Below are 24,361 nucleotides of genomic sequence, written 5' to 3' on the forward strand. Positions count from 1 at the left end.
GTTTCCTCTTACACACAATGTATGCGTGATGCTCATAGCCTGCCATGCCCATCTTAATTCAGCCATTTTGACCAAAAAACCAAATGCGATCCATCCCACAAGCACACGGGCCACCCAGATCTGTACAAACCACCACGTCCTGGCACAAGCTAATAAATGAAGCTGGTGATGTTCCAGCAGCCTTTCGAGCACTAACACGTCCTGTCAGAGAGGCCTTTAAAGACACTGACCTTCTGACTAGCCGTACTCATTACGGTCAGGCTCAGACCACAGGCGGCAGCTGGCCCTGAGGTGAGTCAGTTTACTTAGGGCAAAAAGAACTTCCTCTTGAGCTCCATAACCTCTCCGGCTAGTCCCGATGAGCCCTTCTGCATCTGTCCTGCCAAAACACATGAGGACGGCAAAAGCTAAAAGTCAAATCAAAGGGAAAGATGAGGTGAAAAGAGAAAGCCGGAGCGACAGCACGAGCAGAGAGGCTGGGGAGGAAGTGTACTGGGAAACAGAGGCTGAGGATGACGGATGAGAACATTCACACGTCCGGGCGCACTTTTATTTGGGTCACGATAATACACAGTCTCTCATAACCTGGAAACGAGGGACAGATAGATGCTGATCTAAAGCAGAAGAAAAGATTTCTGACTTCATCCGTGTCTCAAGTTTTCCTCTATTTGACGCGTGTGTCCCTTCAGATTACTCTTTCAACAAGGACAGGATTTTTCCTCTGTGACCTCATCTTTCCCATTTATTGCGTATATTGATAGCATCGGGCTGGGGCGTCGACAGGAAGAAAAGAGGCATGGGTCACGAGGATGCCCTGAAAACAATCATTACAATTGATTTACTTTCACATAATATGTCCATCTAATGCTGGTCCTCAAAACTTCAGATTCAAAAGCTTTTAGAGAGGAAAAATAAAGTCATTCAACGTATCCGCATAGCGAGCAAGCATTTTGAAAAATCATACACACAATACTGATTATAAAGGTACATGCTTTAAAACAACAATCCCAGAATGCATTCCAACGAGCCTCAGTGAAAAAGATGAACTGATTTATAACAAAAAATAGGGCCCAAATCTCTCTGTTTAGCATTTTTATACAAATTATCTTATTTAAACACCTTTCTTATTCATAAAAAAATATATATTTATTTTTTATGTTTTCAATTTAAAACAATTTATAGCGTAGTGTTTAAAATGTCTATTTAATATTTATTTTGAGACATTATTTGATAATCCCACATCTATATCACTTGTTCACAATCTTCCCTTTGTAGACAGCTGTCTATGTAGGCAGTCGACAGCTCTCTACCTTCAGGAAACATAGCTTGAGCTTTCTTATCAGAAGCACTGGAACACAATGGGCCCTTACACATTTGTCCTGAGACAGATAGGGAAGAGTCCATATTGATCACTTAGAGGTCAAGTGGCCAATCACCTCCTCCCACAACACAGCCAATCAGAGAGAGAGGAAACAGCCCATCAATCAATGCATCCCATCACCGCCCTCAACACTCAATGGTCTCCATCTCTTTAAATGTTTCCATTCCTTTAAGCATCTCGTTTTCTTTTCTTCTCACAAGTCCTCCAGCAGGCCTAAAAATACATCACTTCTCTTTGGATCAATCGCTTTGTTTTCTCGATGGGCGTCACTGGAGACAAAATGAATAGCTGAGGGGGTGGGAAGAGGATGGCAGATTTACAGCGATGGCGACACAGTCTTGGTTAAGACACCAAAACATGTCAAATTCCAAGAATGGCTAAATTAAGAGTCTTAAACCTGACTGCGATTCCTCTCGCATGACGACGCAAATGATGGCAAAATTAGGAAGGAATGTTAAATGAATGCAGATCTGAGGTTGACTACTTGCAAGCTACAGCGCTTGAGAAATGTAATGTTCGCCTACACCATGACCACTCGGGAAAGGAAATAAGATTCAAGAGTTTTTCATGAAAGCACATAAACAGGGAGAAACATGAATCGAGCATAATGTAGTGAAGAGAGATAGATGAATGAGAAATGTTTATATGCCCTCCTACATGTAAGTTGCTTTGGATAAATGCGTCTGCCAAATGAATGAATGTAAATGTGAAATGTTTGGATAGCAGGACACAAGTTTATTTCACCTATACATTTGAATGGGTTATCCAACAGTTTGTGAGCATTTTAAGGAAAGCAGAGCTTTTAAAAATATTTTCAATATTATAATCTTTTACATTCAGATTCATTTTCATGATCGTCCTTTTTGAAACTCCCAATGTTTTCCATGATCATGGGAAGCCTGTGGACAGAAGAAACGAAAAGATGCAAAACTCGATCCATCCGTCACCTCCTCCGTCATTCATCTCTTCTCCTATCAAAACATTATCACTCTCTAAAGTGCATGCCTAAAATTACACGGCTACTTTAAGAGGGAAGATATATCCTCACCGTGTAAAAAATGTTCCTAGCCATGAATCCTATCTATGGAATATCTAAGCTCAAATATAAAGGTCCACTGCTCGTTCCTTTAACACTTCTGTATTTTCACAGCGCTGATTTGAAAGCGAGGAATTCGGAGGACACCATTAGCTGGTAGGGAAGAGTTCAGAAAACGTTATCAGCCAAATCCATCAGCGCTAAGTCCTACCTGATACTGGCTGATCTAGCGCATAAAAATAAAATACAGGCCAGCCGCGTTAAACAAACTGAGTGTTGGAAGAGCCCAAGCATTAAAAAAACAAAAATAACCCAACTCTCCATCATTCCCTGGCCCGGAGCCATAGCCTGGCTTTCTAGGCCCCTTTTTCCACACGTGTGTGTGTGTTATATAGAAGAGAGAGAGAAGTATGCTATAGGCTCTCTGTATGGTGTGTGTCTCATGTGTGAGATGGAGAGAGAAATACGGTCTCCGTTTAGCATTCACTGCAACCCCGGGGCATGGAGGACCTTCGGTGGCTCCTTTAACAGTCCTAAAAAGGGGCGATACATCCGCTGTTGGTATCAGAGTGCTGGACTAAGAGAGAGAGAGAGTTATAGAGTATTCGTAAAGTGGAGAGACACTATAACATTTCAAGAGAAACCTACAGCCGTGCGCCTTGAGCTAATATTGACTCTCTGATTCTGGTGTGTGAGCAATTTGAAAATATGCGTTTTGTGCTTCCCGAACCTTAATGGCTGTTTTAATCTCTCTTTTTAATCTCAGACGTTATGTGCTCCTGTAGCTCAGTGGTAAGAGCATTTCGTTAACAGCGCAAGGTTGTGGGTTCGATCCCAGGGGATTGCACATAACTATGTATAAATTTATTCGATATTGCAATGTAAGTCGCTTTGGATAAAAGCGTCTGCCAAATGTATAAATGTAAATGTAAAGTAGGGATGGGCGACAAATCGTACGACTCTGTTTCTCAATGATTTGCGGTTAAATGCCGCCACATCCGAAAGCCAGAGTGCGCTCTTGTGCAGAAACTCAGAATATGGGAAACAGAAGAAGAACAATTAGTTTCAGGAAATGCCTGTGGTCAATGTTCTTCAAACCTTTTCAGGTGTTTTTATGATAAACTTGGGTACTACTTGGGTCTGATGTGTAGTTTCATGGAAAAGGTCTTTTTCACAGTGGCATGCCCACAAAAAAGATGAGGTGGGTTTTTTTAACGGAAGCATATGAGACATGACATATATCACAAAAATGTCTTGGCTGTCATACAGGACAGGCCTGGACAATATTTCGGTCTATCTTTAACAAAGACAAAGTGATCAGAAACACAAAAAAGACAATAACATGAAAATGACCTCCCATACAAATACACACACAAATGGCTATGTGCTGACCCCATCACTCTCCTATCCCCTCTGCACTTATCAGCTGTTTCTAAGGTTGACAGGCCGACCTTAATTAGTGCTGATAGCAGCAGACCCAAAGGGTGGCCAGCACATCCCCGAGCCCAACACAAACACACCGCTCTCTCCTGCCTATCTCCACTGGGAACATACACACGCCTGGAGTGACAGCACCCAGCCATCTGGATCACATCAACTAGAGAGGAAGAGATAGAGAGAGAGAACGCTTAAGAGGAGAATGTAACTCTTGCTTAACCTCGTGCAGGGGTTGATGCCGAGTTTAAGGAATTTACCAACACGCTCCATAAATTTCAGATTTCATAGACCTTTTTTTTAAAAGGCCCCATGAAATCCAAATTGTAGTTTTGTGCCTTTTAGTCCACGTCTATTAGCTTTGAAGGCATGTCGTGCATTCCTGAAAGCTGACCAAATGAACCCCGAGCAGACTTGCGCGATTAAAAAATGCGTTCCTTTCTGGGAAAACGGTGGAAGAATATCGATGACTCATCTCGCCCTACACCGATTATCGTCCAATCAAACGTTATCTAGAATTCAAACGAGTTCGCCGAGCAATGTTTTCCACTTGATTTTTTCATCGTTAAACTGAGAAACGTTTGCCAATGTTTGCCAATCACCTGATTGAAACCATTATGTAAACACGTTCGTTGAAATTTCGAACATTCCGAGACCGCAGGAGGGGGAAGTGTCGAAAAACAACATGAACGAGTAAACAAACTGCACTCGGCAGCATCCTGTATTTACACTCGCAAACTTCTACATAAAATCCTTGTGGCAAAAACGACGTAGCAAACAAACCCAGACCGCGATTAGAGAGACAGACAGACAGGCCCTGTGATGCGGCAGCGGACTGACAAGACAGCCGGAGCAGGTGGTGGAAGATGGGACAAGCCGGTCAATCCGTGACCACTTCAGATATGCTACGCAGAGCGTGACCAGGAACACGCATTTCTCAGCAGACCGCTCCAGCTCACCGGAGTCCACTCAAAACCCGTTACCTGGGAAACGCCGGCAAAGTTGCGCCGAGCAACACAGCTGGGGCCTCTAAACAAACCTAAGCGTGGCGGGAGAGAGGAAGGCGAGGGAGGAGGGCAGAACTTGCTTTCTGGGAAATGGAGCTCGGTTAGGAGTGGCACCTGCGGAAACCATTATTGAAACAGATGGAGGAGTGGGAGAAAGATGGGTTAGGTCTGAGCAGAAGAGATTTGGGAACACCGAGGCTTACCGCTGGACACCATACGAGGGATTACGCCTGTCAGTGTGACATACAGCCCAAAGCCCAGCTCTCCATGCAACGGTCGAGCCACTGCAGCTTAAGGCATTTTTCCCCCGTGACATGTCTACAACGTCGATGGTTTTAAAACGCACGCGTGGATTAGTCAGATATAGTTTCTGCGGCTTCTAGACAGCGCACGGTTTTTCATTGTGACTAACGTGACCATGACAACTGTTGTGACTTATTGGTGCAGCGAAGCTCCTCTAATGTTTCATTACGTGTTTGGTGAGAGGAAGACACGGCATGATGAACCTGACATGTGCACCCTGAAAGCTTTTCTTTTAGTAGATGAGTAGAAATAAGGTCACAAAGATATAGCGATACAAGCTGTGTTTGTATCTCGTTGGTGGTTGGTGATGCCACGGTCATTTAAGATTTGATCTGATCGTCACAGTTTGTTTTCTAAATTTGGGTCACACCATAAGACACGTGTATGATCTTTGTAAACTACCCATACATATATATGTTATTAAAAGATAAATGTTCGCTCACCTACTTCAAACATTTCCTCCTATAGAAAAAATGTATTGGAGACGTTGTGAGAGTAAACATAAAGCCTCATACTGAAGGATGTGTTCCAGAAGTTCCTCCACAAACAGGCCTGGCAGGACAACTTGGCCCGCGGGGAACCCAGGAACCGTGGAGACGTGTGTGGTCATCCTTATAATGCACACGCACGTTCTACTCGCTGGTACCGCAACGCAGACGGAGCGTGTTTTTTCCATTCTCGTCAACGATTCTCTATGCGTTAAAAAAAGAGTTGACCAAAGCCGGTTGGCGGGAAGCACCGGTTACGTCATCTGGTAAACGGATGAAAAGGTGGTTTCATAAACGCAGCCATTTATTGGATCGACAAAGACAGGAGGAGTGTACCGAGTGAAGCTACCACAGACCAAAATGAAGTGCCCTCAACCCCACTGGCCGCAACCCAATTACAAACACCACACTGAATGCAATAAAACAACTCGGGGCCCACAGAGGCCGGGCCGGGCCAAATAGGTGCACAGCCATCCTCAAATATAGGTCAAACTCAATCCCGTTCCATAAAATTACGGGTGTGGCTAAATCAGCCATCAAAGTCTTATTTCAGTCTTTAAGAGACTTTGAGAGCTTGTTTGTTACTCATTCATTCCTAGTACGCAAAAAAAGAAAAACAATGCAGTAAACTGGCATAAAGGATCTTGTTAGAAAAGGGGTCAGTGCCAAAAAAGGATGTCTGAGAAATCGAGGGAACAAATCATTTTTGGAGGAAAAACTACAATCAAAATGTTTGAGGATTTCATACATTTGGAAAACGATTGCATTATATTCTACATTTTTTTTTATACAAATGTAAAAAAGTGAATCATGAACAACCTTGATATAAAAAATGTGATTGCTGTTTCTTGCCATGTAAAAAAAAAAAGGCTAACTGCACAACCACAAAAAGTTCAAGTCAACGTATGTTAAGTTGCTCGCTAAAGCCCGAATTCCTCTGCACAATATACTGATTCATGACTCGGTGAACAAGAGAGTGCAATAAAACGCAGCCTCATTACTAACTAAAATCCTGATAAACTTCACGCTTGTCCAAAGACAGAATTGATAAAAAATGTGTCTTACGGGGCCAATGATTTTTATGCTGTAGGCTTCCACGCGGCGTGCATCTGGGTTGGTCATATCTTTCAGATACTTTACTTTCAACGAGCCCCCCATGAATATAACGCATCCGTGGGTGTAATTCGTCTCTCTCGGTGCAAGACCACCCCGATCCCATCTTCTCCCGCCCTCATTAACCTGCCTGTCATAAACGGGCACATAAAGTCCATTAGAAGTAACACGTACGAGTTACGCGTAGAGTCTAAATGGCATTTTTATATAAATGGAGATTCCTGCTCACCTTTGAAACTTTATATGCCGCAACCTTTGTTCACCCAACTGCAATGGGAAACATTTTATTTTTAAGCCCAAAATCTACAAAGCATCTACTTAACTAGCGAGGCGTACCACCCAAAACCAGTCTAAGCTGAAAATGTGGTTCGGAGAGCTGGAAACTATAGAGGTATCCGAGCAAACGTCTATCAAACTGCATTCATGGGAATCACAAGAGGTTTCGGAGCGACAGGTAAGAACAGCTCAATGTGGAAAAGGACAAGAAAAGCTGTCAGGGAAATCAGACATGGGTGCGAATGCTGAGAGAGCTTAACCCCAGAGCCACACTCATAATCCCTTCCAGATACAGCGCTGAAGGTTCAAACGGGCAGGGCGGTGATGACGGAGCAAAACCACCACACCTGCCAGACCCTCGCTGATGATGGCTTCTTTTCTCTCCCTCTTTCACTTGTTTTCTTTCCCCACCCCATTTTTCCCCGCTCTCCTCTTTGAGGGGGTGACAGCTGTCCGGTGTCTCCTCCGGCGATGGAAAGGAGGAATTTTTCCGCTCTCCTCACCGCATGTCATGATGTCACCCGTGCGGTGTCAGCGAGTGAGGCTGAACAGATGGTTTGGAGCGCGCTCGGAGCGGCCGACCCGTGGCAGCTTCGCTCCGCAGCCCTGATAAACGAGGCCAAGCCACCTCTGAGCCGAACGGCTTCAGAAAAACACTTAAAAGGCTTTTATCGCCCCGGCGATTGAATCTCCTTGATCCCCTTAAACAGAACCTGTAGCTGCCTGCACAACAGAAAAAACCTCGCCCTTTAAATCAGAACATCACACGGCGCTGTTTTTTATTATACACATTTATTTATCTGACCCAATGATTGGTGCTCTGATACCTTTAATGTGTTTTCTCTGCGATACCAATCACATATCCAAAGACTTCTAAGACCTCCGCTTAGGTTCTGCGGCAGACTCCAAATAGTTTGTATATCTCCAACATAAATCACTACTGCGAGGATCAATGTTTGTCAAAAATCCAGTTTTCCAATGGTACGGTTTTGCAAGAATGAATATGATCATTAAACCTGACCATCTATAGGGCATTCATAAATATTTTTTAAATCAAAGCCCCCCCCAAAAAAACAAAATAATACGTAATTACAGCCATGCTTACACGCTCATCAAATGTCTACTTTTTAGTTTATTGCGGGAACGTGTGGCACCAAAGAAATAACCCGCCTGTGTCTGAGACACCCGAACTTGCCATTAGTAGCTGAATGGAAGTGGGCAGGGTGGAGGACTGTTTCCTTCACTTTACAAGAGAATTAAGGCCTGTCCTCTACCAGGAACATTCTGGGAGGCATACACACACAGTCGGGCGCTTGTGCCGCCATGACATCTTAGCAGAGGCCGTGCCCGATCGGGATGGAAACAGCACTTTTGGCAGCGGCCTGGTCGACCACATTACAGCTGTCAATAAACGGCCGATGCAGCCGCCCACCGCCGCCTGCCCTCTTTTTAACAGGTTGGACCTCGGCAGCGCCAGCGCGGCCCGCGCCAGCTCTTGTAACACAGCTTTACAATGTTATTATTTGCGTTTCTGCTGTTTATTTTATTCCTTTAATTAGGGCAGGGTTTCAGTCTAAACTCTGGAAATCTGAGGTTTTTACGTGTCCCACTGCACTTGTGTTTGAGTCGAGCAGTCGACAGCGAATGGGGTTTCTCGCCCACTTAGAAAGAAAGGTTTAATGCATGTCAAAGCGTCGGACCGGCGAACGCGTAGGGACACGTGCGCCCAAAAAGCCTTGGAAAAATGAGTCTTGAAATGGTAAAGCTGCATGGGCGTGTATGCAACGAATCGCATTAAAACTTGGCTCACTTCGCCAGGATCTGTCTGATTTCACCATTGCGCACAAGTCCCGGGGCAGCACTTTTAGTACATGATATCCCCTCCGGGGCCCGATCATCTCTCAGACTGCTGTGCGTGCGATTGGGTTCATGTACGACAAAGTGATCTGTTTCTAAATGCATTTAACTGCAATTTGGACAGTTCACACAGAGATGTCCGTTCATTTCATTTTAGTTGCTCAAGAAACGAAACGGTAATGTTTCTTTGTAGTCTTCACTATATTCTTGTATCTGATGTTTCCTCAAGAACTACTCGGGGGAATAAAAAATATGACAATTACAGTAAGAGGAATGAGCAGTATGGGGTCCGGAGACCCCGGTGTAGGGCCAACGCGAGGGCAAATTTATTGCCCGTATCCCCCAGACGTCCATCACTCATGAGAGGCAGTGGCTGTACTCTACACACCCCTGCTGATGCCTACATCTCCCATGAGCCCTGCTTTGTGTGTGTGTGTGTGCGCGTACATACAACCTGACAGCATTTGATTGCTGGGGTGTGGAGGACCATCTCTGCTGCCTGGGTGTTTGTGATGTCCCTGGATAATGAATATCACAGAAGACATCCTAAGACCGTCTCATGTGTGACCAAAAAGTAACCATGGAGGTCTTGTGCACGTATCCATGAATGGAACGCAGTATGGGGAAGCTAGTCGCGAGCGCCAGAGGTTTCGAAGGGGCCTGTCATAGCCAGCACCCCCCATCCCTGTTGTTCTTTCTGCTCCACAAACCTCAGTTTCCTGGGCCCCTAACAAGTCCCAGCTGTCCCCTAAGAGCTGACAAAACACACTCGTCCACACTCTTTAAAATCTGCACACACACTTACATTTGGTACATGCAAAAGCCACCGTGTAAAACATACTTTTTGTCTGCCCAGGGGAAAAAGCGAGGCAAAGAAAGCCCAAAAACGCTCGCTCGTTCCCTACATCCATCTCCTTGTACCCTCGGCTGTGCTGACAGGCTGCGTTAGCTGCTCTGCATCCTACCCAGCATGCCATTCTGCTGGGGTCCCTGAGAACGGATCGGCCGACGGGTACGTAGCATTGGGAATCGAGTTTCACCTCTCGGCAGGGAGCGGTCTGCAGAAAACCACTGGTGTACAGAACGCCGGTTTACACGGTAATCTATACATGCCTATTTACAGTCACCTAAATGTTGTGCTGGGGCACGAATGAGGAAAGGGCGAGGACGGCGTGGGTTCAACAAAAACACTCTTTAAAATAGATCATCGAGAGAAAAAGTGTCCGATTGAAAGTCCAAACATGAAGTATGTATTAAATAGTGCCCGTTGCTTTAGCACGCAGCACTTGTGTAGTTATCATTACATAACCTCATTCACAATGTCCTTTAAAAGATGGAAAAACACACACCAGTAGCCTGTCACGGCCACTACAGATAAGACAACTGAGCAAACACAGGCAGAGAATGTACGATTACTCATATTCCCCCAGAGAGGGGGTGACAGACGCAGAGCCCTCATAGGTGTGGTGCACTTTGTGTGTGTGTAATTCTTTAACTATCCAAAGAAAAACACAGAGAGGCCTAGATGGAGTGTGATGGACAGGCTGGGTGTGGAGAGAAGTTGGTTTGGGGTTGGGGGGCACTCGTGACAGACAGAGATTAATGAGACCCCAAACCCCCTTCGACTCTTCCACCTCAAGCCCTCCGACAAACCATAATGCCTGCTAATCACCTGGATGTCAGCTCCTATTGTTGAGATGACAGCAGACACACACACACACACACACACACACACCTGTCAGATTGATTCTGATGCTCATGGCACTACATAATCTGCCTCTTTAAAGCCCTAAAATTTCTCTTTGCTCTTTGTGTTCTCTCACTCAATCTAAGGGTGTTTTCACACTTGGTTGGTCTAAAAATGTGTTAGGCTCATGTGCGAAATGAACTTTATATGAACAAAACCCTTTAAAGTGAAGAACGAGATTGCATTTGTTGAACAATATGCAATGTATTACTCACAGCAGCCATAACGCAAATTAAAATCAATTTTAAAACAATAGTGTCAAAAGCATATTGAGACCTCCAAAATGAGTCAACATGCATTGGAAGTGAAGTTGGTCCTTTCCAGTTTGTTCACATTTTGTTCCGTTTAAAAGGGTCTGAGTGTTATTCGAAGATGATTCAAGTGTGAAAACATCCTTGGTCTTTGGTCCTGTATGCCTTGATCTGAGACGACCGCCTGTTTTTGCTTTGTCTTGAAATTGCGTGTCTGGAGAGAGTCGGACAGAAAATTAGTGTGAGGATAGAAATCAAAAGAGAAAAGAGTACTAAACAAACAAAAAGGAACAATAAGCAGAACCAGAGCTGAGAGATGTGTCTCACTGTTGTGCGTTTGGGTGCTAACATGGAAGAGAAAAGAAACAGATCAAGTGATAAAAGGAAAGATACAGACGGACAGAAATCGGAGGCGATGGTGAAACGTCGTCACGGCAACACTGAATGAACTAGAACAGTTGCTCGTCAATCAATGTCACGCGGAGGACGTCCTCAGAGATTCCTGTCACCAGACGTCCCCCTGGGACCGCCGCAGTGACACTTTTCATTCGGGGGTCAATAACGTGCAGTCGCTTAAATAAATTGCTGAAATTGGGCGAGATTTTGAAGCATGTGCAGGATTTATTTATTATATAAGTGAAGGTGGTTGGAACATGCTTTAGCATTTTTTTTAAAGTGGGAAAGAAAAAATGCACATCAGGACGACTCGTAATATTAAAAGAGAAGCACAGTGATCAGTTTTGACAATTTTCATTATTTATTAATTGTCCTCCATCCAAAAAGGCCAACAACTATCATTTTAAAAACCATGTTAAACACAAAAATATTTGGCTGTTGATAAAACATATCGTCGCCGTCCTTCCAAAACCTCGGATGTTCAAATGCTGTTTTAGGAAATGGAAAAGTCAATGAACTTTTTAGAGATAAATACTGTGTTTTAAAAAGATTTTTTGGTTAGATATTTGCAAAACCCAGAGACAAAAATGACAAAATATGAGGTTTTTGAAGCACAGCAGTGATATGACATTCTAGAAATATTTGATTCACTTCATGCAATTTACGTTATCACAAATCCTGCATTTGAGTGTAAGCTTCAGTGCGGATTAAATCTAAATTATTGAGATGAAGTCGAAAAAACATGAACATCACAAAATCAAGACAGTAAGCTCATAACAAGTATCCATCATTGGAGTTGTTGTGTGCAATTTTGTGGGAAAGTTTGATGTAATTTGACTGATATAAAGATAAAATTAGATGTTTAAAACAGAGATGGTGACAGAGAGGCAAACGCTTCTCAAATAGCAAAACTGTTCAGATGTATTATATATCGGCCGAGATTTCAGTTTTTGACAAAGTTTTAATATTGGTGCATGTCTAATGACTCCTAAGGAGGATCTGATCACACAACTCGAGACAGACACGCAACCAAACACCACAACGCTCACACACGTTAGCTCCTTTTACGGCTGCAACACTGCAGATTCTGGGAGCTGGTGCTGAGGCAGCGCCCCCGGGGGTTGATTTCTGGCCCCAGCAGGACGCACCAGCCATGGAGCGATTTACAGTGGGGAATGAAGGTCTGGATCTCATCTTAAACCGACACTTCTAAGTGCTCAGACACAACTCGTGGGCCTCTTTGAGACCGACAAGCGTTTGGGTAGAGTGCAGAGCCGCACCGGGGCTGGTGAAAGATCCCGCTTTGAAGATTCAGGCTTTGAATAATAACGGAGAAAAAAGCTTTGGGTGCAAGCCGGTCAAACAAAGGTAAAGTGATCGATTCGCCTTTCAAAGCGAGTCTTTGACACACCTGGGTGTGTGAGGTTTCAAAAAGTCAGCGCTTTTCTTTTTCTGAAGCGTTCAAGATGTTCTTTGGGAGCAGTCCTGTTAGAACCCGAGCGAGGTTTAAGAGCCTGCTTTTCAAAAGAGGCTTTTTCTCTCAAGACAGAACAAAAGCAGAGCAGAGGTATGTTTCTCCTCTCGCTTCCTGCTGATGTTCGGTATCACAAACCTCATCTTTAGAGCCACTCAGAGGAACTTTAAGAGGCTGAGAGCAGCTGCCGGGGAGGAAAATACTCCGGGCTGTGGACCACACAAGCAAAGAGAAGGTAGAGCGAAAGAGGGGAGGATAGAATAGGCAAGACAGCTCAGACTCTCTCACCCCATTCCAGCTGAAAGAGATGACAAGATAGAGAAGCACATTTCAGCCTTTCTCCCCTCTAGGCATCCCAACTAATCTTTTCCACATTACCCGGCTCTCTTTTTTCATAAATCTCTCTCTCCGTGTGTGTGTCAGCAAATTTAATCTGCAGAAGAAGTTGAGCACCCATGACAGATGTCCGCATGGCGACAGCTACAGAGTGACTTGTGACGTGAGGCCAGCACTGTAGCTCACCTGTCAATCTAACCGGCAAAGTTGTCCACAGAAAAACAGGGCAAAAGAAAGAGAAAGCGAAGGAGGGAGAGATTTTTCTCGGTAATAGGAGGTAGATATAACAAGCAAGATTCAAGATACCGTGAGAGCCATTTCCTGTCTAAATCCGGCTGAGCCAGCATGCTGCCATAGCCGGCCTGTCAATCATTTTCCCTTCACCCGTCACCAACACACTCGTAAGCAAATATTTATAAAAAAGATACATTTCCAAGCTTCTTCTTTTGGACGAACCCTTATTTTTTAATGAACTTGAGTCGTGAGGGCATGCTGTGGCCTTCTCCTGTTTTCTTAAAAAGCAGATTGTTTTTATAAATCAATTTTACATTCGAGGACATCAACGTTTGTAAGGTTTAGCTAACTGGGACGATTCATCCCCTAAGTATAGCCAAGAGCTCCCCCCCCCAGACCCATTCAGCCAGAAAAAGCTTAAGACTAAAACTGAGAATCTGAGAATTATCCACCGACTCCCGCTCGATGCTTTTAGTGCGGAAGTGTTCCAGAACGTTCCAGGCACTGGGATTAAAAAGATGGAATGGCAGGTATGGAGTCGAGTCAGGAAATAGGTCAGACATCCAAGCGCACGATATAAATGATTAAGAGAGGGAGAAGAGAGAAGAAGGAAAGAATAAAGGAGCAGAAAAGGGAAGGATAGAAGAATGCTAAGAGAAAGGGAGAAGAAGGGGAGGAGAGACGGAGATACAAAACACTCAGCAGAAACACCAGGTTATAGTCTGAAGTTACAGTCCTTTGCAATTCTTCATCTTTATTTTGGGAAAAGCACTTTCTCACAGATTGTGTCTGGGAAGGTTTGTGATTGAGCTAGGGACTTAAAACAAACAGAATTCTCTTCGCGGTATTTCCCGTAAATATCTGATAACCAAATATCTCGAGAAAGAAATCCTGTTCGCGCCCCAGAATCGTTGCTTTTCAAAACTATCGCCTGTCATGCTTTCTTTCTCTTTCTCGCCCTCTAAAAGTCAATCTTTCTCTCTCCTTCCCTTTTTAAAGAATAGATATTTAAGGAGGATAATTGCTTGGCACGGCAAACGTATAATCAAGCGAAAAGGCAGCGTTTCTATTCCCCGTGCCTTTTTTCATGAAATCCGTTTTGTTAAGAAGAGATTATAGCGGAAAGAAATTGGCAATACAAGAGCAATTAAAGTTAAAAAACACAGCGTGGTATTTAAATGAAGGGTTGACTGAAGCGTCCTGTGGGACTTGTTTTTTTATGGCTCAGTTTTCTCGATTTCAATCTCTGTCCTCTTTACTTGAGATTTTAAGAGCGAGAGGAGTAAAATCAGGAAGAAACCAAGCCAGCCAGCGTTTTACAGCGTCTCGGAGCGAAGAACATGCTGAGCTCGGAGTTTTCTGATATTTTATGCACAATTTCACCTAAAGATCACAAAGTAGTGTAATTTTAGGGCGCAGAAGCGCTCACAGTATTTCTACAAAACCCAAGCATGAGAACGAAAGCGAGAGAAAAATATACAGAAGTCATAAACCATTTACTCATTTAGGTACAAAACACCATAAAATACAAATCAAAAGACCTGGGGTTTCTTCTTCACATCCCCGACCTGATTATCTCATTGTCCCTCAATGTTGTGTCTACTTTTGTTGTTTCATATAATCTTAAAAGGCTGAGAAAAGAGAAAAAAAACCTGTGGCAATATACACACAAGCAAGCGCCACTGTTCATCATCACTAATCGTAACTGATCGCTGTTTGCTACGTTATAATATCTTTAAAGACATGAACACTGGAATTTGACAGTAATACCTCAGAAAAAAAGGCAGATCTACACATAACTACATGTGTGGAGTGACGTTAAGCCCAGACAGAGTCAAGCAGCTATTTTCAGGCTGCCCTGCTTGGCAGGCACTTTATCGCCTGTAGCGTTACGACCCGTGTTGACGACAGCACTTGATTTGAGTCTGCAACAGTTTTGAGCTATTGTTCTGCCAGATCTCAGACATGCTCGAGCACATCGGCTGTTTTTTTACAAACACGCACGTTACAAAAACCTTTAAAACACAAAGGACGCATACAAACTGCATGTTTCGGGATAACCACATTTGAGATAACGCTCTGACGTCTCAAAGCTAAAAAAGGAGAAAAGTTGAAGGCAAAAAGCTAAACTGATATATTTAGAATAACTAACAGTGGCATTTACATTACAACATTAAAGGAATAATTCATCCCAAAATAAACATTTTGTCATCCTTAGCTCACTCTCCAGTTATTACAAAACTACTGCTGAACACAAAAGAAGATATTATAAAGAAAGTTTGGAATAAGTTTGGAAGTTTTGAAAGTTATGGGAGTCAATGGTGACCCACAATCGCTTAGCTACCAACTTTCATTAAAATCTTTAAAGAAATTTATAAAAAAATATATTTTATTTTTTAATTGAACTATGCCTTTAAGAAGAGAACTGACAAGTGTGTTTAGTGTGCATGTGGATCAAAATTAGTGCAGGTAACTTTCTGCAACTACAATTTCTTTTCCATAGATTAATATTTCGAATATCAAAACGCCCCTCAATTATTTATCACATTTCAGCATTATAAGCTGTAAATTTGTAAAAATAACTAATCAAACCGAAACTAAGTCAGAGCCGTTTAGTCTCAACAACAAGATATGAAAGTGTTGAAATATGTTTCCTCCTTTGGTTCATTTCGCAAAAGCACCCCGGATCTTAATGCAGGGTGACATCCACCATTCAGCCTCTTTTCACCGAGCACGAGAATGTGCTAAAGACGTGTGTTCGGGGAGGAGAGGGAGTCAGGGCAAAGACTGGCAGAGAGAGAGGAGAGAAAAGGTGTGGATCAGTGTCAAAAAGGCCTTTAGCTGCTGTCCACACACACACCGGCCCGCAGCGCAGCGCAGCGCAACGGCACAATGTGGGATCTTGCCGGCGGTTTATCAGATATCATGGTGTGGAGATGAAAGGCCTGGCAAGGCGGAGGAGGTACGTGACTCCTCTTTGTCGGAGACATGTGTTAACATTGTCGGGAATCAGCGAGCCGGACCGCCAACATGCCGATCATACCTCGGAGAAAAGCGGCGGAAAATGGGATCTCTAAAGGATTCATGTGCTCAGATTCACACAGCGCTCAAGCCTCGACCCGTGCGGCTTACGGCTGGTGGTGGAGAGGGGGGAGACGGAGGGGAATACGCCGGCTGTCGACTGAGGAGAGAACAAAGGCTTGGAGAGACAAAAGAAAGTCGCAGATGGAGACAACAGACAGGGGAGACACTCTTGATGTATATTAAGGTTATACATTTATATTATGTAAGGTTTATATAAGTATTATTTAAGAACGCTTCTAACAGAGACAAAAGATGATGGGTGGAGGAGGCCATCACATGACACAGCAGGCCACCCACCTGCATCCCCCTCTGGACTAAAATAGCTTGAGCCGTTGTCCAGGCCAGACACTAATCTTCACAGGTGTTCCCACAGATGAGTCAGTGAATCAGACTGGGATAGAGGAGCAAAACCTCTTGAAACCTGCCAGCGCTTGAGAGAGAGAGAGATGGGAATGATGGAGAAAGCTCAAGATCAAAGCCTGTCCTTCCAAACACAGAACACTGAAGAATGTGATGCATCAGACACAAATGCATCCGGGGAACAAGTCAAAGAGCATTATTTTGCATTTTTCCAAAGTTGTTTGATTTTAAGTTTTGCTTTTTTTGTATCTTCAGTAGTTCTCTTTAATTTCAATTTTGTGAAAAGTTAAATGTGAACTTTTATGAAGAATACAATTTCTGCTTGTCCCGCTTTCATTCACAAGTTTGTTCAAAATCTGTGTTATTCCAGCAGAATGTAAGAACGGTCCAAGAAGCATCTTGTGTGCATCAACGAAACAAACAAAAAACAATAGTCTTGTACAAAAGATTTAGCGTGATCCAGCGCAGACTGTCATTTTTCTTCCTTATGATGTGTCACAACTTATCATGGTTTTACATTTTTTTAAATCTTAAACATGCGTCTAAGAAAAACCATTCCAGATTTTGAATATGACCTCACTGTGAATCTTAATCCTACAACCAGCAGTTAAATCAACAGCACCAGGTACAACCACAACACCCAAACTTTCCATATTTAAAAAACCCAACCGTAGACATCAAGAACTCCCAAATCTATCTGGTCGAGCGTGTGTTCTTTACATAAACCTGACCTCTAAGCCAAAGAGGAAGCGATCAAAAACAGGGAGAGGATGTGGAATACGGAGAGATAAATAGAGAGAGGCAAAAAAACAGATGGATGGAGGACTCGGGATGTCTCCCTGGGCTTAATGAAGTCCTTCACAAGTCAATTGCTCCTCTCGGCCCGGTGGTACTGTACACAGACGCGGGGCGGGAAAAGTGGGGGCTCTTTGGCCTTGATTGCCAGACAGAGTTTCTTTGATGTGGGATGAAGGGGTGGAGGATGCCCCCCTGTGGAAGTCAACCCCACTGCCCTCCGTGTAATCACAGCCTGGGGACGAGATGGCTTTTCTATCAGAGAGGCAGACATACACATAGTATAGTTCAGGCCAAAGCGAACACGCACACAAACAGATATTTGTTCATGCTAACACGCAGCTTCAAAATGGCCGCCGGCCAAAACAAACATATCCTGCGCAGATGCCACGCTTTCCGCAAACAATGCCGCTGCGCGGTAATTACTCATGAGGAGTTTGAAGTGGGTTTAGAGATCCCCTCATTATACAAATATGCTGAAATAAGAGGCCGATATATCAGTAAGGATTTGAAGCGTTCCATAAACACAGATCACTAAAGCGCTCTCTTTTTAAACACACAACGCCGTCATATGTAGGATACCTAGCGAAAGGGCCGCCCGATGGCACGGCACCAAAGGAATGAGAGCAGATGAAAAGAAGAGATAGAGAGATAGGGGGAAAGATGGTTCTCTGCGCTATTAGGGAAATTAGCTCTTAAGAAGTGCAGCTGTGAGGAGCTCCCCGGAGGCCGGCTATCAGGTGTCCTGTTAGCCAGCAGGGCAGGAGGGACTGACGCAGAGCCAACGCTGTTAGCCAAATTAGCTTCAGATCTGTTCTACGGCCTTCTGCTTTGGCCGGGGCCGGACAGCTGTGCCGTGTTTGAATTTGTCGGAAAACGAGAAGCTGCTCCTCATTTACTTGGATTGCAGAAAGAAGTGCGCTCATGTCAGATTTAGTTGTCTGTAGTCAAGAATATTAACATAGTTGTTCTTCATGTCAGTATGATAGCGTGGACTTTTTATATTACACTAAGTTATTTCTATAGCGTTTTTTGAAAATTTGGAATAGTTGCAAAGCAGCTACAGAAGGTTTAAGCTGCTATGACGTAAACTTTATGTCGCCCAAATGTTACTTCTGGTAGACCTCAATAACTAATGAGCAGTGTTCATTTAATTTAACACATTAATATACCAAAAATATTAATGCAAAATTAACATTAATATACATTTATTTTAATTATGTTATGTGACATAACATGTTATATGACCTGTACTTTTTTGCATATAGTGCATTATTGTTTTTATTTAATTTCTAACTTAATGTATATTTGCACTATGTTTGCACCATGTGTACACCTGTCGCCAATTCAAATTCCTTGTGTGTGTAAACATACTTGCCAATAAAGCTCCTTCTGATTGTGGTATAAAATAAACAGTTATTTTATCACCAAACACAGCTTTAAAATAAAAAGTCGGGAAGTATAAACTCGTCGTCAAGAGACACTCAACTGGCACAGACAGAGGATTTGAGAATGATATCAGTAATAATTTAACTTCATCTGAACTGCTGAAGATCAGAAGAGTCTCGGAGCTGATGTCTTTAGTGTTGTAAGCTGTGTTGTGTTACGCATTACGCTGTTGTGTGTATGAATGTTTCCGACTGATGTTATTCATCTCCATTTCGCTCAAATCAGCACAAAGCCGCCTCCTCCGTAAAAGATGCATGCAGGCATCAAATGAGAAAGATGAACGGAGAAACCAAAAGGAACTACTGAGAAACACAAGAAAACTTCTGCAAGCATGCCAAACTGATGCGATCAATATTCCATCTAACGGAAAACAAAGAGAATTAAAAAGTTATCAAGGCTTGGAATAGCGAGGACAGCCTGTCTTGTATCAAAAGATCTCCTCCCCTGAAAGCTGCGCCAAGTCTGTCCATGTGCACCCTAAAAAAAGGACATTATTCCAAAAGCCAAATCTCAACATGACAAGTCAATCCCCACTGACATGGCGTAATCGTCGCTGCCCCTCATCGGCATCCGGGACAAAGGCGGAGGTTTTGAGCCAGTGAGCTGTAAAGCAAAGGAGAAATGCTTTTGAGGAGACATGTATGGAAGCAAACCCGGATAGCAGGGGAGGTGAATTTATCCCTTTCACCTTGAGATGGCAAGCAGCAGATTTAAGAGTGCACGCTGCCTGCGCTGAGCGGGACGGAGGCACGACATGAGGGAATAAATAAATAAGCATCGGTGGAGGGATCAGAAAGCCCTCGCGTTCCCTGCGTGGAATGCATGAGAGTAAATCTCTCATGTCCCAACTATTCCATTAGACACATATATATCATTGTGCTGCGCTCGCTGGTGTCGGGCAAACAGAGTTACTTTCAAGTAACGTGAATGAATTTTAAAACCGTGTATATCTTTTAAGTAAACAACGAGCGTTAATGTTGATTTCTGGCTTCATATATTATATTGTTATATGTTGTTTCAGCATGTACTACACCTGACCTGACAACACATCAGACCACCCAAGTGCGCATGCGATGACATGCGACACAGTATTTAGCTAAATATACAGAAAATCGATCAAAAAGTAGAATAAAACGTCATTTATATTTTTGGGATTTAGTCATGTTTAAGCGATACCAAAAACCATTTACTCTTCCTCAAGTTCTGGGACACCATTGACTATCATGAACTACTAATATGGTGGTCAATTGTGACCCAGAAATGTATTGAACGACCAAGTTTATGCAGGTTTGACACAACTGTGACACACTTTTCATTTTTAGGTGAACTATACCCGTCGATCAAAACGGAAAAACAATACAATAATGCTACTACAAGCTGTCACCACAGCACATTTCTCATCTCAGTATGAAATACAGCCGGCTTTCGTAACTCGTACGGAATTGTTTCCAAAATAACAACAGTATTGATGTCAACACCATGCAATGAAACAGTGGGACACTCGCTAGGCGGCTATCCCCTTACACAGGTAAACTGTTCTTTCGACCCGAGGCCCCATCTGTCTCTGTCTTCCCCAGTAAAGAAACCTGAGGGACCCTATAGAACCAAATGCAAGAGACCGTTAATTCGTTTTCCATTTTGATACATTTCCCTTTTGATAAGGGCTACGAGTCCCGCTCGCTGAGGTTGCTGGCGATTTGTTGGATGTTGCATTTCAGTTAATGCGAGGTCGGCGGGCTTTCGACTGAAAACGGCACTGACACTGCCACGGAGGGAAAACGATCCTTCGCTTACAAATCGGGGGAAACCTATAAAATCCGCCATTGGGATCTGTTAACTCGGGCTTGCTGAGAGATTTATGTCGCTGTATTGAGATCAAGCACAATAATCGTAAATGAGGAACAAAATAACAACGACCATGAACCCATTCCTAGAGATGGAAACATAGTGGGACAGAAAAATGAAGAGGAGGAAAAAACTCTTTCCTTTCGTAAATCAGATATTACGGGGAGACCCAAAGGGCTCTGGTCTCTTGTTGATGAAACGTCTGATATCTATTCCATCTCTTAATTTCTCCTTTCTGCGCTGGACTTATGGTGAGGACCGGGGATGCGGCGAATTCAGCTATGCTAAAAAAAATGCACAGCGACTCTCAGGACAAGAGTAAAGGTGGGTCTCGACGCACACGTCTGTCGATCTTTAGAAGCAGTGAATCTATTCATGTTGCTCATGCCGAATGTCAGTCAATTACCCACATGCAAACTTCAACTCATTCATCTTTATTTTCATAATCATGAAGAGTTTTAAGCTTTGCATCTGTTAAAGCGTTTACACGGTGAATTGAACTCAAGGGGGTTCATGGGGATAAAAAAAGAGAGAAGAAACAGGATTACTAGGAAACTTGAATGTCCGCTGTATTCCATCTAGAAATTCTTATCCAATGTATACAGTGAAAGAAAGACACAGAGTCTCTATAACGTAGGAACAGCGGTGCCAAGCAAGCACTCACTCCACAGTTCATTTATCTAGTCTACAGCGGAATGACAGGATGTGTATGAACGGGAGGATAAAGCCATCGCCTCGGCAGCTAATACATTAATGCAAAGAAATGGCTGCAACCACACACTAAAATTAAAATGCAAGTTCCTGCGCTCCCATATGTGAAAAAAAGCGAATGTGTGGCTTAGAAATAATTCGCGGGAAGCTCACGGAGGTTGTCTGGCCCCTACATGTTGTGTTTGGCTCCATCCCTCCCTCTCACTCTTTCTCGATGCCCTGAACTTGGCTGCTCATCCCTCTTTCATCTTATCAACCACCTGCCTCCAACAAAAGCCCGTGTTCCTCCACCCGCCTCCTCTTGGCTCCCGGTCGCTCCCGTTTCCGACCGTTTAACCACACTGTCCCAACCTGTCACCTTGAGTAACATCCCCCCCCGGGCAGGAGCCCGCGGATCACTGTGCCAAAGCAAACCGCTTTAGGAGCAGGTGTGTGTGAGCGGGGATTCAAGCCAGATGAACAGAGCTCACAGTATGTGCCGTGTGTCAGTGGTCGTGTGTTTGTCATCTATAAATAAAGCAGCAAAATGAGTTCTTGGACATCGACACAGCTTGCTTTGATAAAACGCCACCTATAACAAGGTTAACTATCCACTAAAGAAAAAGGCGGCGAGAACCACGTGGCAGAGCGTTTCCTAACAAACAGCAGGGGAAGCTCAACGCAGCGCAGGGCTAGAATTGTGAGAGAGCACGTTTCAGGCTGGAAATAGATTTGACTCATCAGTTCAAGCCGATCAACAAACAGATGAAAGTGTTACACGATTAAACGTGGGGAAGAATCCTTCAATCGCTTAAAGTACTGGCTCAAAATTTCCATTTAGTTCATACAACGTCCTTAAACAGTATTTGTGCACATCTTGAAATTGATGAATAATAATAAAATGATCAGACCTTTTCAAAATTATTTTCAGTTTTTCTGAATTTACTATATTTATGTGTTTAGGTAAAATGGCAACTAACAGTTATCCTCTTAAATTTCATATGAAATATGGTTTCTTTTGGCATTTATTTTGCAGAAAATGAAAACTGGAGAAACAGGTGATAATAACAGAAAAGATGCTTTTAGCTTTTTTCAGAACTCAAATACTGCAAAGAAAACAAGTTTCATATTAACTTTTAAGCAACACAACAGTCATATTTCTACATGTATTTAGGAATTTATTTTTTTATGTGATAACCTTGAGTTTTATCACATGCTGTCAGCCTTTCACGTTGCTGTTGGATGACTTTATGTCACTCCTGAGGTTTGATTTTGTTGAATTTCAACACACACTGGACTGGAAAAGCCATAATACATCTAAAAAATGCTGATCACATAAGAAAAATTGGAATGTTGTCTTAATTTTTTCATGCATGTCATTCACGTTGATATCATGTCAAATAATGCAAACGTGTCCACACATTATTTGGGGCCACCATACACGAACAAACAAGATCCACTGAACGTAAACTTGAAATAAGGTCACTAAGAATTGGTTTTTACAGTGGAGGACAGCAGTGTTATGGAGACGACAGTGATTTAAGGGGAAACTGAATTTACAGAGTATAAATTCAAACAGTGCCCGTCCTGATCCTGTGGATGAGGCGCTCTGTGTGATTTATGCACGGACAGGAGCCGCCAGCAGGAGTTTTACCTCGCCGCTGATAAGACATATGGATATGCATCTCTGAGTTCTGACCTTGAGCATTCCCCGGCTGTCTGGAGATGAGCAGAAGTGCTGGAGGATGGGGGAGTAGTGAACGTTTGCATTTAAAGAATACATCTTTTACTCTGTTTTGGCCCCTCCGGCCCCCCTCCAGTCAATGACACCAGAGGCTCTGGCATAACGTCACTTTCTCACAACGTAAATTGTTGTTGTGAGTTTTCCAGTTCTTACTTTCAATATGAGAGCGTGATTTATGGGGTTGCGCTGGAATTGCGACATGGTCGGGATGGAAAAGCCAAACGCTTAGATGAGTTAAAGTCCTTAAATGCTCCAATGTACAAGTTCACATAAACCGTAGCTAATCCATTACAGAACATCCTTCGAGAGCATGTTTACATTAAACCGGTCTGCGTGTTTCTCAGCGAAAGGCTGAAAAATAAACACCACAGCTGGAGTGACAGAGGTGTAAATTCACACCTCCGGAACTGTCCTCGGATCTGGCGTATTGCTGAGCTCATCCTGAGAAACCCTTGAGGGGTTGAGAATCATTAATGTCTGTTAGCAGGGATGCTGGTGATTTAGGGTCAGCCTTGGTTTTCAGTCAGACAGCAGGAGTTCCATGTAGAAAACAGCTTGATATGTTTCTGCCAAACCAGACACTGACTTCTGGCCTGTGAAGCCATCTAGTGTACATTATTGTATGCACTTTGTCTATGAATCGACCCTAAATTCACAATGCAACTACGAATGTGCCATCACAGAAACTTACGAAGAAATAGTTACTTATTACATTCTCTGTGTACTTGGATTACTTTACAAATTACTCTCTAAAAAGTATTTAATTACTTCTTACTAATTACTTTCTATATCCTGCATCAACCTTGATTAGAATTGATTCAAGAATAGACAGTAAACGGCTCTTTTAATTCATTCAAATAAATAATAAATAACTACGTAAGGATTCTTATTAACTGACCAAAGTATACAAACATAAGAAGGACACATTAAACCATATATCTTAAAGTAAGACTTATAATTTTGATATCATTTCCACAATTGAATATATTAAACAGTATTTAGTTCAATTACATCAGATGTAACTGTAATTCAATTACAGAAAAATAAGAGTAATCCCTTAC

The 24,361-nt window shown here is 43.1% G+C and overlaps 1 protein-coding gene across 9 annotated transcripts in view; it reads right to left on the reverse strand.

The window, feature by feature from the left end:
- Positions 1–24,361, reverse strand: part of erc1b (ELKS/RAB6-interacting/CAST family member 1b) — a 151,941-nt gene that overhangs the window by 49,080 nt on the left and 78,500 nt on the right. The window lies entirely within an intron of this gene.

This window comes from Triplophysa dalaica, chromosome 5 (genome assembly GCF_015846415.1).
Source record: "Triplophysa dalaica isolate WHDGS20190420 chromosome 5, ASM1584641v1, whole genome shotgun sequence".
Lineage (NCBI taxonomy): Eukaryota > Metazoa > Chordata > Actinopteri > Cypriniformes > Nemacheilidae > Triplophysa > Triplophysa dalaica.